The sequence below is a fragment of the Drosophila tropicalis genome, unplaced genomic scaffold (genome assembly GCF_018151085.1).
Source record: "Drosophila tropicalis isolate 14030-0801.00 unplaced genomic scaffold, ASM1815108v1 contig_805, whole genome shotgun sequence".
NCBI lineage: Eukaryota > Metazoa > Arthropoda > Insecta > Diptera > Drosophilidae > Drosophila > Drosophila tropicalis.
Window position 1 is genome coordinate 485,120 of NW_027173295.1, and position 14,953 is coordinate 500,072.

The following is a 14,953-nucleotide window of genomic DNA, read 5'->3' on the forward strand; positions in this document are numbered from 1 at the left end:
GAACCATTTAGACATTGTTTTTGCCTTGTTAGAATTCATTTAAAGCCTTTTCCTGCTCCTGTGTGGAATAAAACGTCTTATTTAAATTAAGAAGTGAAATACGGGAAATGTCTTGTCGAGGGTTAATTTTCTTCCACGCTAAAAACACGACTTAGTGACTCCAATGTCACATACATTATTTTCCGCCCAAATAGTATTAATTTTGTTTTTCCATTGCTAAGTTTAAAGTGGCTATTGATACTATATTAAATTTTTTACATAAATATTAGTCATGGGACTTAGTCAGATCCGATGGGTTGTATCGCCTTAGTCTTCTCTTTATTGGTCTGGTTGTAAGATAGAACATTATGTTGACTACGGAGCCGTTGCAGTTAGTTTAGAGGCACCCAGCTCCCTTTCAATATTCTTGTTTCGAATATACTGTTTTACGCATTTCCTTTTTTGGGGTGTATCTTATCCCGTCTAATATTATGACATCTGATCGTTTTTCCAATGTGTATTTTTCGCATACTGTTTTATTTTCATCGCCCTATGATCTATTCAATTTTCATCACTTTCCGGAAGCTTTACAAATTCTATACTACGCTCGGGGCTAAAATTTTCCGTTTCAAATGTCTAGTAGTTGTGCAAACATCCTAGCAGGCTACCCGATTTCATAACGCTCTACAGAATACCTCAGCTTTTCGCTGTTGGGTGGGCTAATCCAATGGACGATCTTAAAAAGGAACCATTTAGACATTGTTTTTGCCTTGTTAGAATTCATTTAAAGCCTTTTCCTGCTCCTGTGTGGAATAAAACGTCTTATATAAATTAAGAAGTGAAATACGGGAAATGTCTCGTCGAGGGTTAATTTTCTTTCAGGTGCGTTGGATTGATTCACACTAATCTTCTTCAAATTTATTTTCCATAGATTTGCACTGTATATTTTCATAAGGGGCTTAGTATAACATTGTATATTATCACTTTGTTGTGTGGTGACAGCTTGATCATGGTGGTATGGGACTGGAACTTTAGTTTGTAGCATGTAACGTTGAATCTCACAAGGAGTGTTGATGTTGTTCGGTTGTAGTGCTGGTTGCGAACGTAATAGTTTCGTTTAGGGTCACGTCTGTTGGGAGTGGGTTACACGGTAGAGATTAGCCAGAACTAGTTACTCACATTCGACGCACGTTACAGGTTTTGCGGCGAAAAGGAACAGGAACACGTTAAACTATGTAGTATCAAGATGCACACATGTTGGTTTAATTCATGATAGCCTATTGGTCTATCATGTGAGCGCCCACCCTACCATGATCCCTCGGGCCACGTCTGAAATGAGGATCCCTCCAACATGTCTTAAGGTTTTTTTTTTTATTTCTTAGTCGGTTGCATAGTTCCCATGGAGTCCATTCCAAGAAACAATATTTTATTAACTTCTAAACTAATGACCAAGGCAGGATTCATTTCCTAATTTAATTTATTCTTCATATCTCTGTGGGGAACAAACTAACTTAATATTATTCAAAATGATTGAAGATAATGCCCGGAGGTACCTAAATTAGGATTAGTACTAAATTGCAGTTTAATGATTACTTAATTTGTTTTGGGCTTTAAAGTCGTAAACTAAATACTGATCGGAAGTTTGGATTTTATCCTCAATTTCAAAATGTAACAATGCAACAATTATCTTGTTATCCTGAGATTAGGTTACAAAAACCAAATTTTCAAAAATCAAATCAAATCAATCTGATGCCGGGAGAGAAAAGATTAAAAATAAATATGAGATGGTAAATGCACACATGTTAGTTTAATTCATGATAGCCTATTGGTCTATCATGTGAGCGCCCACCCTACCATGATCCCTCGGGCCACGTCTGAAATGAGGATCCCTCCAACATGTCTTAAGGTTTTTTTTTTATTTCTTAGTCGGTTGCATGGTTCCCATGGAGTCCATTCCAAGAAACAATATTTTATTAACTTCTAAACTAATGGCCAAGGCAGGATTCATTTCCTAATTTAATTTATTCTTCATATCTCTGTGGGGAACAAACTAACTTAATATTATTCAAAATGATTGAAGATAATGCCCGGAGGTACCTAAATTAGGATTAGTACTAAATTGCAGTTTAATGATTACTTAATTTGTTTTGGGCTTTAAAGTCGTAAACTAAATACTGATCGGAAGTTTGGATTTTATCCTCAATTTCAAAATGTAACAATGCAACAATTATCTTGTTATCCTGAGATTAGGTTACAAAAACCAAATTTTCAAAAATCAAATCAAATCAATCTGATGCCGAGAGAGAAAAGAGTAAAAATAAATATGAGATGGTAAATTTCCTAATAAATTCAAGTATTGGCAATAGCACAAATGTCCAACATATTCAAACGCTCCAAAAACGTATAATCTGAATCAATTAATGATTACAGTTTTAGTCCAGCGGCGAAAAATCTTTCGAAGCGGAGGCTGTTTTAAAATAGATAAGATGATTTAAGGTAGTCAGAAGCCTTTGATTTCTCTCATAAATATAGGATGTTACAGGAACATTGTCGTTGAATGTCCCTAGGCCATGCCAATGCGTTGCGACTTTTTCGTTCCGTACACGTTGGCGGCCCTACCGCTCATGGGTTATCTGCTACACACTTGTGGTGCCAGTCCCTAGTAGGAACAGGTTAATTAGCTACACGTCAAATATGTAACTATATATGTATATACATATGTATGGAGAGCAGGATACTACATACAGTCGCGAGCAAAAAAATAGTAGTGCACATCACCCGCCAACACTTATTCCGATAACTTGCCAGACAATATTCTGATCTGACTAACACTGCTAAGTACCGCTATCTGAAATGTATGTCACGTGTTCAACTCATTATAACCTCACTTTGTGCCTCCACTTCATTGCAAATTCAATTTTAAGCCTAAATGCCAAATTTGGCACGAGCAAAATAATAGTAGTGAATACTGTACCATCGCAAAGAACGCAAATTGCTGCTGGTAAGTTGGTTCTCTGCACTTTATTTCATCTGTTTAGTATTCGCAATATAAAATCTATTATAAAAATATTATGTAAATACATTTTCAAGCTATAATGGGCCAGGGTAAGCACACTTCCCTTGAGAAGAGGATTCAAATCAGAAACCTCATATCCGAGGGCAAGACATATAAAGAAATTCAAGATTTGCTAAAGTGCTCACGAAATGCTCGAAATGCTCTAAAAGATGAAAATACAGCAGAAACCCGCGGCCGAAAGCGTAAAATTTCGCCTAAATTGGAAAAAAGAATAGTGCGAGCTTCAAACACTCGTCCTTTCGCATCTGCTGTAGAGATCCACAAGGAACTTGAAGTGGCTCTCTTAAAAAAGAACATCCAACAACGGATTCAATATTCGAAATCCCACATAAATTGGCCGAAGGAGAAGTGGCGCAACATACTGTGGTCGGATGAGTCGAAAGTTGTTTTGTTTGGAGGGAAGGGATCTCGACTGTATGTTCGCCGACCGAAAAACACCGAATACAATCCGCAATACACCACTAAGACAATGCAGTGTCATGGTGTGGGGCTGCTTTTCGTATTACGGTGTCGGGCCTATATACCGCATCAAAGGCATCATCGACAAGCATCTATATGTTCAAATCATTGAGCAAGTAATGCTGCCCTATGCCGAGGAGGAGATGCCACTTCGTTGGGTCTTCCAACAGGATAATGATCCCAAACATACAAGCAAAGTGGCAAAAGCTTGTTTTCAAAAGGCAGGGGTCGACTTAATAGAGTGGCCCGCACAGTCGCCCGATCGAAAATTTGTGGTGCGACGTAAAGAAGGGAGTAGCTGCAGCAAAACCAACAACCAAAGAGGATCTTTGGTCAGTTGTACAGCGGACATAAATGGCAATAAAACCTGAAAGGTCCCAAGTATTGGTAGACTCCATGCCACGTCGCTGCGCAGCTGTACTTGCCAATAAGGGTCATGCTACTAAATATTAATTAGTTAATAATAAATGTATCTTTAATTTAACAATATTTGAATTATTTTAATCTCCAAAATATTCACTACTATTATTTTGCTCGCCCCAAATAGTCATCATTTTCACAAAATCATCATTATTTTCAAGTAATGAATGTGGAATGCTCGTTTTTGTTTATAAAATAAACATTTACTATCAGAGTAGTAAATGTGTACCAAAAAGTTTAGTTAGTTTCTATGTGTTGATCAAAGTGAACGAGGGCACTACTATTTTTTTGCTCGCAGCTGTACATATGTACATATGTACATATATTAAAAGCAAGTTCTGGGTTTTATTGGGTAATCCTATTAAGGATTCAATCGAAAGGGTTTTTTTTCCTTGCACGTTACACGCTGAAGATTGCAGCACCTCTGTCTCCTTTGGTAGATGAATTAAGAAAGAACGAGGCCACGCGTTTTAATTTTTTTAATTTTCCTTTCGCCAATTATCTTTTCTTTTATATTCTTTAATCTAGGGCTGAGCTTTAAGCCGATATCTCACCGATCGATACATGACGACTTACGTAAATACGTAAGGTCATAAATTATCGATAGCACTATGTACACTATGTACTCAGCTACATTGGTTGTTTTCAAAATTAAATATTTTCCGTTGATTTTTCGTATTTTGAACGACAAGCGCATGTTATTGTGATGCCTCTGCAGGACAAAGGTCCGTTAAACTTAACTTCTGGTCAGAACTGCACATAATTTTCATCCAAACCAGTTACTTGTTATATACATTTGCACATATACAACATACATATATGTACATACATACATACATACATACATACATATTATCGACAACAACTCTGAACTATCAAAAGCTGCAGTATTGTGAATTTCAGCATAAATGAAGCTCCATGGCATTCAGGGCGAAATTTTCTACATTATGGAGTTTCTTAGGTGCTCCGTACACTTCGGATTGGTCTGAGTTAAAGATTCAAGATTTATTATATGTAGAATTGAGGATGACTCCCGTCCAACGCTGAGAGCAGACTAATTGGTCTGCATCCAACGACTTCAGAATGATTTTTTGTCTGGGACCATGGTAATTGGAGCATTTTTAACTTGTTGTTTGATCTCTTGCAGCGCTACACCCGCTCAAAGTTAAAAGGCTTAATCTTTCTGCTGACTAGAGCAACTGCAACATCCTGCTGAGTCCTTAGTTGGAGTTTTTGGTATTACAAGCAGTTCGTCTTGGTGGGCATTGATTGACCAGTTCTCATGAAGATTGAGGTTGCGTCTTCTACATCATCAGGGCTGTAGATGTCCATGTTCACGTTAATTTTACGTTCCAACTCATACTTGAAGCTTCATAAAAGCACCCAAATTCAGGGCAAAAGTTCCAAAATTCGTTATATGTTTACATATGTCTTTAAATTTTATGTAAAATTAAATTGCCACAACGCTTGATTTGAACTCAGTCTTCCAATTAAATTAATGTAATTTACCTTTCGCCACAGCCAAATGCAGAAAAAAGTTAACCAGGCCAAACAAGGCACGTACTTGTAGTCCTTTTAATTATCGAGCCAGACACAATGCGAAACAAAGTACAAGAAATCAATTAAAATTGTTTTGCCAAATGGTATGGCAAATACGCCCGATAGGCATTATGAAGATGTCTGCCATTACAATCAGGAATATTTATTTCATTTTTCTTTATTTTGTTTGGGTATTGGTGATTGAGCATTCTAAATGCGCCCCGGGGACTCATTTATGTATCTGCTGGAATGGTGTCTCTAACATCAAAGGCAAACATCGGTGTTTCTTTTTGCTCTTTTGGTGGGCGTGGCGGTTGAAATACTATATGGGTAAAATTAATTGTGGCACAAAACTTGGGGGCGAAGGGGGCATGTAGGAACTACCCACAAATCGACGGATATTTCTACATAAATGTACAATGTAGGTGTACATTCATTTTACACGTATATAAAAACGCCAAGGTGAAATGTAACCCAAACATTTCATTGAGAAAAGAGTCCCGAAATTACCTTACAGGATGCAAATGAAGATAGCCAATCCTCAAAGTATGCCCACTTTAAACTAGACAATAGGAGAACAAACTTTAAACTAATATGAGTACTGGAATGTAATGTACTTGCTTTCACTGGTTGGCTTTATGGTCTTATGTGACGGATAAGTCACCAAGTCGCGATTTTTGTCGGATTTTACTCCTTCAGTTATAAAGAACACAAATCAATCCTTGTGTACATTTGTAAAAGACCATTATATTCTATATTCTACCCCGCTAGGTGGCGCTAGTGTCGGTTATGTTTTAAAGCGCTATATTCTATGTATGTATGTTTTAAGTACAAAAGCATATATCAGAACATACATATGTATGTAGATGCACCTGGTTGAACAGGAAAAACCCACTTAATATCCCTCATTCTTGCTAAAATACGATCGCAAGGCAACATCGAAATGGCGGTTACTTTTTAAAAGGAGAAAGGCGTATTCTGCACTTAAATACAGCACGTTGAAAATGCAGGAAAATTATTTGGGATGTGGCGTCCAAACACTCATTAGACGCCTTAAACGAAACAGTGAAGACCTTCAATGACAAAGACTGTTCGGTTAAGCATTAGTTCTGTTGTCAGGAGATTTCGGAAAATTGATATTTTTTAAAGCACACTTCATAGAAAACATTTTAATAATTAAACTGATTGATAATTTTATTGTATAATTCGAAAAGTATTAATAGCCACTTTAAACTAGGCAATGGAAAAACAAAATTAATACTATTTTTGCGGAAAATAATGTATGTGACATTGGAGTCACTAAGTCGTGTTTTTAGCGTGGAAGAAAATTAACCCTCGACAAGACATTTCCCGTATTTCACTTCTTAATTTATATAACACGTTTTATTCCACACAGGAGCAGGACTTTAAAGGCTTTAAATGAATTTTAACAAGGCAAAAACAATGTCTAAACGGTTCCTTTTTAAGATCGTCCATTGGATTAGCCCACCCAACAGCGAAAAGCTGAGGTATTCTGTTTGACAATCCATATGGAGACAGCTATAAATAGGGCAGAGCGTTATGAAATCGGGTAGCCTGCTAGGATGTTTGCACAACTACTAGACATTTGAAACGGAAAATTTTAGCCCCGAGCGTAATATAGAATTTGTAAAGCTTCCGGAAAGTGATGAAAATTGAATAGATCATAGGGCGATGAAAATAAAACAGTATGCGAAAAATACACATTGGAAAAACGATCAGATGTCATAATATTAGACGGGATAAGATACACCCCAAAAAAGGAAATGGGTGCCTCTAAACTAACTGCAACGGCTCCGTAGTCATAATGTCATAATAATGTTCTATCTTACAACCAGACCAAGAAAGAGAAAAGGCTTTAAATGAATTCTTACAAGGCAAAAACAATGTCTGAATGGTTCCTTTTTAAAAACATCGTACATTGGATTTGCCCACTCAACAGCGAAAAGCTGAGGTATTCTGTAGAGCGTTATGAAATCGGGTAGTCTGCTAGGATGTTTGCACAACTACTGGACATTTGAAACGGAAAATTTAGCCCCGAGCGCAATATAGAATCAATTCGAACCTCCCTAGGTTCGCTATCAACTTGAAATCGCTGCTAGCAATGCGACAAAAAAACGATGGAAAATCATTACCACCTGCCGTACAGCCAAAGCAATGTGCAGCACGTGAAAGGAGACACTTCTAGCGATGCCGCTGGATCTGAACCGCACGGATTGTATGATGCTTACAGGCCTTCACATTAAGAATTATAATTTACGACTAAGGAAAATTATTTTACTCAAAAGTAGTCCCAATGGTACAAGGTTAAAATATTTTTAAATGGGAAAACATTCAATTTTAAAATAGATAATTTTAAATCTTTGTAAAAATAAGGAAAAGTTGATTCAGTTGTTGTCCGAACAGAAGGAAGTAACCGAATGAGAAAACATGCGAGTTGTCCCCGTATTTATAGGGTTTCTGAAACAGATTTCTCCATGGCAACTTGATGAAAATAAAAATAAAGGTGGTAATCCATCGATTGTTAGGCAGTATCGTGCTGACCAGCTATCGATACTTTCAGGTGTCATCGATACTTTCGTTTACACACCGCTGAAATAATCCACAAATTTATTTTATTTCAGCCTGCAAAGGTAATTTTGTCGATCGCAATGAAATTTTGCAGTTCCTTAAAAAGTCTAAAAATCAAAATCTTTGGGAATTGGTTTTGACCGTTTTTTTTTCATATTCTAACTGTAAAATTGGTATGTGATCGTTTAATGACGACTTTTACGCCGAAATCCAATATCTAGCTTTTTCGATTGCCACAGGCACTGACTGTGCTGGCGCTGGCTCAATGTGGCAATCTTAAGATATCGATATAATATCGAGAAACTCTAATCGATATACCGAGAAACTGAATTTCCATCGATACATACATATGTATATTTGCAACAATTAGAAAAAAATAATGTGGATTATCAAATAAGAGCAATTTTTATTATAAACTCACAAAGTTTTCACTAGATTCTTCTTTCTACATTACTCAACACAACAAGTTTACAAAATATGTCTGTATTTTGCATACGAAAGAAAAACAGGGAAGTTGTTTTGCTAAATAATACCTGTTTATCCGAGGCAATAGAGTTTATCTATTAAACCCATCAAACCACCAAACCTCTTTCTTTTCCGGTCAACGAACAAGATGAGGAAAATTATGAATAGCGGACGTTACGCTGGCCGCAAAGCCATCATTGTCAAGACCTCTGATGATGGCACACCGGAGAAACCATTCGGTCACGCTCTGGTAGCCGGTATCGACAGATACCCACGTAAGGTCACCAAGAAGATGGGCAAGAACAAGTTGAAGAAGAAGTCCAAGATCAAGCCTTTCCTCAGGAGCCTGAACTACAATCATCTGATGCCCACCCGTTATACGGCTCATGACATCAGTTTCGAGAAGCTGTCGCCCAAGGATCTGAAGGATCCCGTCAAGCGCAAGACTCACCGTTTCCAGACCCGCGTCAAGTTCGAGTCCGTGTACAAGGAGGGCAAGAACAAGTGGTTCTTCCAGAAGCTGCGTTTCTAAGCATTCACCTGGATAACAATTTGTCATCGTTTTTTTTTAAGTTTAAATAAAAAAAACTAAGTAAGAAAATGTGAAAAAAAAAAAATATTGGTCCTACAATAAACCCACTGTCAACTTTAGTCTACATAACTGCGGCAGTCCAAAATTCCTGTCTCGATTTCTATGCGAAAAAGACAAACTCGGGAATAAAGCTTGGCTTTACACAGAGGGGTCCAAAACAACTGATGCAACCTTCTTCGCCGTCGTTGACAGTCTCTACAATATCAGCCATACGGAACTGGGAACAACGCGATTCTACAACCGAAGAAATACGGAGCCTAGCCATTATGCACCAAAAAAAAGATAGCCATATTCTGGACCCTCAGCCACACGGGGATTCCGGGCGAAATGAGGCTCGCTGTTACTCCCCTTTTTACTCCAATTAACACCAAGGACCAAGAAACCATTTTCGGGGACACCTGGACGAAAAAATCAGTCTTTGTGGAGCCTTTTCAATCAGAGTTCCCAAACGATCAACCAAAGATACTCAAAATCGTGTTCTTTTCCAACCGCCATCGTCGAGCTTGCGGAACCTTCATCCGCCTGTGCATCGGGCACACAGAGTGCAGTCACGTACACCTTCTCAAGGGCACGACTCGACCCCCCTGCCCACTATGCCAGGAAAACCTAACAGCAGAACACATCCGGAACTCCTGCCTTTCCTTGTAGAGCATTAGGTCTCCCATTTCGGTACCATAACACCCTCCAACCTTTTAAATAATCCTTCTGTAGACAATATCCTGTAAAAATATGAGAACCAATTTACGAGTCGAAGGCCCTTGCAGCTAGTGCTCTAGCACTCATTAGGTTTAGTAATTATTATTTATTTATTTATTTAGACTATGATTAGTAGGTAATTATAAATTACCTCTAATCTATGTGCTAGCTATAACTTCTATGGCCTTAAGCTAGTTGTAAAATATGTATATACAGTATAATTAATAATTATTTACATTTCTTTTGTTAACTTTTATTGTTGTTTTGAATATGAATTCGTGGGTAAGTTTTGTGTGTCCAAATCGTATTCTTAGAAATTTCGTGATGTCTGTTCGTTTAACGTTGTTGTCTATTTTTATTTGTGAGTCTCTTATCGAGGTTTGGTTCATATTAGTCGTCTTGTAGTGGTCTGATGAATTCCTCCAAACTGTGCTTTTGTATTTTTTAAGGATGATGTCCTTTATGTACTTTGTTGTGTCTTTGTGGTTAATGTTTTGCTCAATTATATATGGGACACTGTAAGCTATCTTTGTGGCTCTGTCCGCTGTTTCATTGCCCTGAATGCCAGTGTGACCTGGTACCCATATCAAAATTATTTTGGGGTATTGGTGAGTTACTATGTCTCGTATATGCGAGATGTACGGATTTTGGTTGTTGACCTGGGTTACTGCCTGTATTGCTGACAGTGAGTCTGAACAAATTGCAAAATGCTGTTTTTCTCTTAGTGCATATTTACAGGCAGCCAGTATAGCTGCTGCCTCCGCTGTGTAATTCGAGGTGTGGGATGGGAGCAAAGCCATTTTAACTATGTCTGACTCAGTTGTGATGCTGTATGAGACTCCTTGTATTGATTTTGATCCATCCGTGTAAATAAACTTATACCTATCATATCTCTCTTTGAGGCTAAGGAGCATTTTGCGATATATTATGGGGGGTGTAGATGACTTAGTCGCATAGTGAAGAGAGAGATTAACTGACTCTTTACTGAGAGACCATGGGGGGTTTTAATAATTTCCTACTTCTTATTGGGGTAAACGATAGATCATTGTGTTTGCAGAAGTTCAAGGTGTTATGCAGAATCGATGGTATTCTGGGTGTTTTTTTTGATTTTTTTAGTTTGTTTAACACTTTTTGGAGAGTTGTGTTTGATGCGAGCATTAGAGTTTTATACAGTTTTGCTGTTGCTAGTGAAAATCTCGACTCGATTGGCATAAGGTCGGCTTCATAAAGAAGGTTGTTAGTTGGAGTAGACCGAAAAGCTCCGAAGGTTTTCCTCAATGCATCATGATATATGGATTTAAGTTTTATTTTGTAGGAATGAGGGCAATTGCCGTAGAAAGGTAAACAAAAGTCTATTTTTGACATGATCAAAGCTTTAATTGTATTTATTAGTGATCTAATGTCACAACTATATTTTTAGTTAGCTAACCATTTTATTATGTTAAGTCTTTGTGAGATTTGGACTGTTAAGTTGTCTATGTGTTGTTTCCATCTGTATCTTTTTGTTATAACCAGACCGAGGATTTTTATGGCATTACTTGTGTTGAGGTTGTAAGTTTGGGAGCTTAATTGAAAATTACATTTCTTTTTCCTGCAAATGTGCATGTGTTTGCATTTATTTACAGATAGTTTTGCTCCCGAGTATTCACACCAGTTTAGAATATCTGTGAAAAGGGGGTTTATGTTTACCATCATTGTGCCTTTTTTAATTTTTATACCCTTGCAAAAAGGGTATATTAATTTTGGTCAGAAGTGTGCAACGCATAGAACGAAGCATCTCCGACCATACAAAGTATATATATTCTTGATCAGCACGACGAGACGAGTTCAAATAGCCATGTCCGTCCGTCCGTCGGTCCGTCCGTCTGGATCAACGCAAACTCCTCCTAGACCGTAAGAGCTACAGAGCTGAAATTTCGCACCTAGGCTTGTATATACTGCAGGCGTTGTATATCTCGGATTCAGCCGGATCGGACCACTATATCATATAGCTCCCATACAAACCCCAAAGTCACGAACAGTGACTTTTCTCAATAACTTCGTTATTTTCTATGCAATTATCGTGAAACTTTATATTAGAGAGTTTATTACGCTTATAAACGACTGTGCCAAATTTGATAAAGATCGGGTGACTATATTATAAAGCTCCCATAGGAACGATCGGTGGAAAACTGTGACTATGATCAATATCTTCGTTATTTCCTATGATTGTAGGCCATTCTTTCGCAAACATAAGCCTTTTTAGATAAAACGTTCTTCCACATTGATGGCTAATAGGTAAGGATAGAGTTACCAAAAAAGTTGCAAGGGTATACAAACTTTGACGCGGTCAAAGTTAGCCCCCCCCCCCTTCATCACTTTCCGGAAGCTTTACAAATTCTATATTACGCTCGGGGCTCAATTTTCCGTTTCAAATGTCTAGTAGTTGTGCAAACATCCTAGCAGACTACCTGATTTCATAACGCTCTACAGAATACCTCAGCCTTTCGCTGTTGGGTGGGCAAATCCAATGTACGATGTTCTTAAAAAGGAACCATTCAGACATTGTTTTTGCCTTGTAAGAATTCATTTAAAGCCTTTAAAGTCCTGCTCCTGTGTGGAATAAAACGTCTTATATAAATTAAGAAGTGAAATACGGGAAATGTCTTGTCGAGGGTTAATTTTCTTCCACGCTAAAAACACGACTTAGTGACTCCAATGTCACATACATTATTTTCCGCCCAAATAGTATTAATTTTGTTTTTCCATTGCTAAGTTTAAAGTGGCTATTGATACTATATTAAATTTTTTACATAAATATTAGTCATGGGACTTAGTCAGATCCGATGGGTTGTATCGCCTTAGTCTTCTCTTTATTGGTCTGGTTGTAAGATAGAACATTATGTTGACTACGGAGCCGTTGCAGTTAGTTTAGAGGCACCCAGCTCCCTTTCAATATTCTTGTTTCGAATATACTGTTTTACGCATTTCCTTTTTTGGGGTGTATCTTATCCCGTCTAATATTATGACATCTGATCGTTTTTCCAATGTGTATTTTTCGCATACTGTTTTATTTTCATCGCCCTATGATCTATTCAATTTTCATCACTTTCCGGAAGCTTTACAAATTCTATACTACGCTCGGGGCAAAATTTTCCGTTTCCAATGTCCAGTAGTTGTGCAAACATCCTAGCAGACTATTCGATTTCATAACGCTCTGCCCTATTTATAACTGTCTTCATATGGATTGTCAAACAGAATACCTCAGCCTTTCGCTGTTGGGTGGGCTAATCCAATGGACGATCTTAAAAAGAAACCATTTAGACATTGATTTTGCCTTGTTAGAATTCAGTTATAGCGTTTTCCTGCTCCTGTGTGGAATAAAACGTCTTATGTATATAAATTAAGAAGTAAAATACGGGAAAGTTCCAAGTTCCTGGAATGTATCTAATGGATATTGTTTTTGTGTTAATACAAATACACATCTCATAAACCCTTTTTTATTTTCCAAAAACAAAAGAGCCGTATGGACCAATGAAATGTGTACCTTTCGGCCTCTGTTTAAATAGCCACACTTTCCTTATTACAATCATATTACAATTACATCGTCGCCTTTTGTATTCGTATTCGTCAACAGTCTCCAACCTACCTGCAACTAAATATATTAAATGACTATAAGAATATTTAATATTAATTGTAGGGACTTCGCCTAGAGGATGGGATATTAACCACTTAACCAATCGGTTCTTAAATATAAAGACTTAGGATGACATGAAGTACTGTTCTCACTCTCCGTTTAGAATCTCAGTAAAAGACTATTTTCCTTTCTTTAATTATTAAGTCGAAAGTACTGTTATAATGCAAAGTTAAAAATTTTGAAGATCTTTTAAGTATTCGTATGTGGCTGACTATGGAGATATATACTGCGATTTTTTTTCTCTAATAGTCGCCCAGTGATGTTAAATTAAATAAATTCAAATCCTTTTGGAGGTAATTTTTTGCCTGGTTAGTTACGACCATTTTTAAAATTAAGGTCAAATGCAACACAAAACCAGAGGGCCGGGGCTAACTTCGACCGCGTCAAAGTTTGTATACCCTTGCAACTGTTTTCGTAACTCTTTCCTTACCTATTAGCCATCAATGTGGAAGAACGTTTTATCTAAAAAAGGCATATGTTTGCGAAAGAATCGCCTAAAATCATAGGAAATAACGAAGATATTGATCATAGTCACAGTTTTCCACCGATCGTTCCTATCGGAGCTATATGATATAGTCACCCGATCTTGATCAAACTTGGCACAGTCATTAACAGATATATTAAACTAGCAAATGTTTAATTTGAAAGCAATCGCATTAAAATTAACGAAGTTATTTACAAAAGTCACTGTTTTCGACCGATCGTTCCTATTGGAGCTATATGATATAGTCATCCGATCTTGATCAAATTTGGCACAGTCATTAACAGATATATTAAACTAGCAAATGTTTAATTTGAAAGCAATCGCATTAAAATTAACGAAGTTATTTACAAAAGTCACTGTTTTCGACCGATCGTTCCTATTGGAGCTATATGATATAGTCATCCGATCTTGATCAAATTTGGCACAGTCATTAACAGATATATTAAACTAGCAAATGTTTAATTTGAAAGCAATCGCATTAAAATTAACGAAGTTATTTACAAAAGTCACTGTTTTCCACCGATCGTTCCTATCGGAGCTATATGATATAGTCACCCGATCTTGATCAAACTTGGCACAGTCATTAACAGATATATTAAACTAACAAATGTTTAATTTGAAAGCAATCGCGTTAAAAGTAACGAAGTTATTTACAAAAGTCACTGTTTTCGACCGATCGTTCCTATTGGAGCTATATGATATAGTCACCCGATCTGTATCAAATTTGGCACAGTCATTAACAGATATATTAAACTAGCAAATGTTTAATTTGAAAACAATCACGTTAAAAGTAACGAAGTTATTTACAAAAGTCACTGTTTTCGACCGATCGTTCCTATTGGAGCTATATGATATAGTCATCCGATCTTGATCAAATTTGGCACAGTCATTAACAGATATATTAAACTAACAAATGTTTAATTTGAAACGAATCGCGTTAAAAGTAACGAAGTTATTTACAAAAGCTATATGATATAG

The 14,953-nt window shown here is 37.0% G+C and overlaps 1 pseudogene; it reads left to right on the forward strand.

The window, feature by feature from the left end:
• The first annotated feature begins 8,660 nt into the window (after window positions 1-8,660).
• On the forward strand, window positions 8,661-9,128 carry LOC137579887 (large ribosomal subunit protein eL27 pseudogene; annotated as a pseudogene).
• The last annotated feature ends 5,825 nt before the right edge of the window (window positions 9,129-14,953 follow it).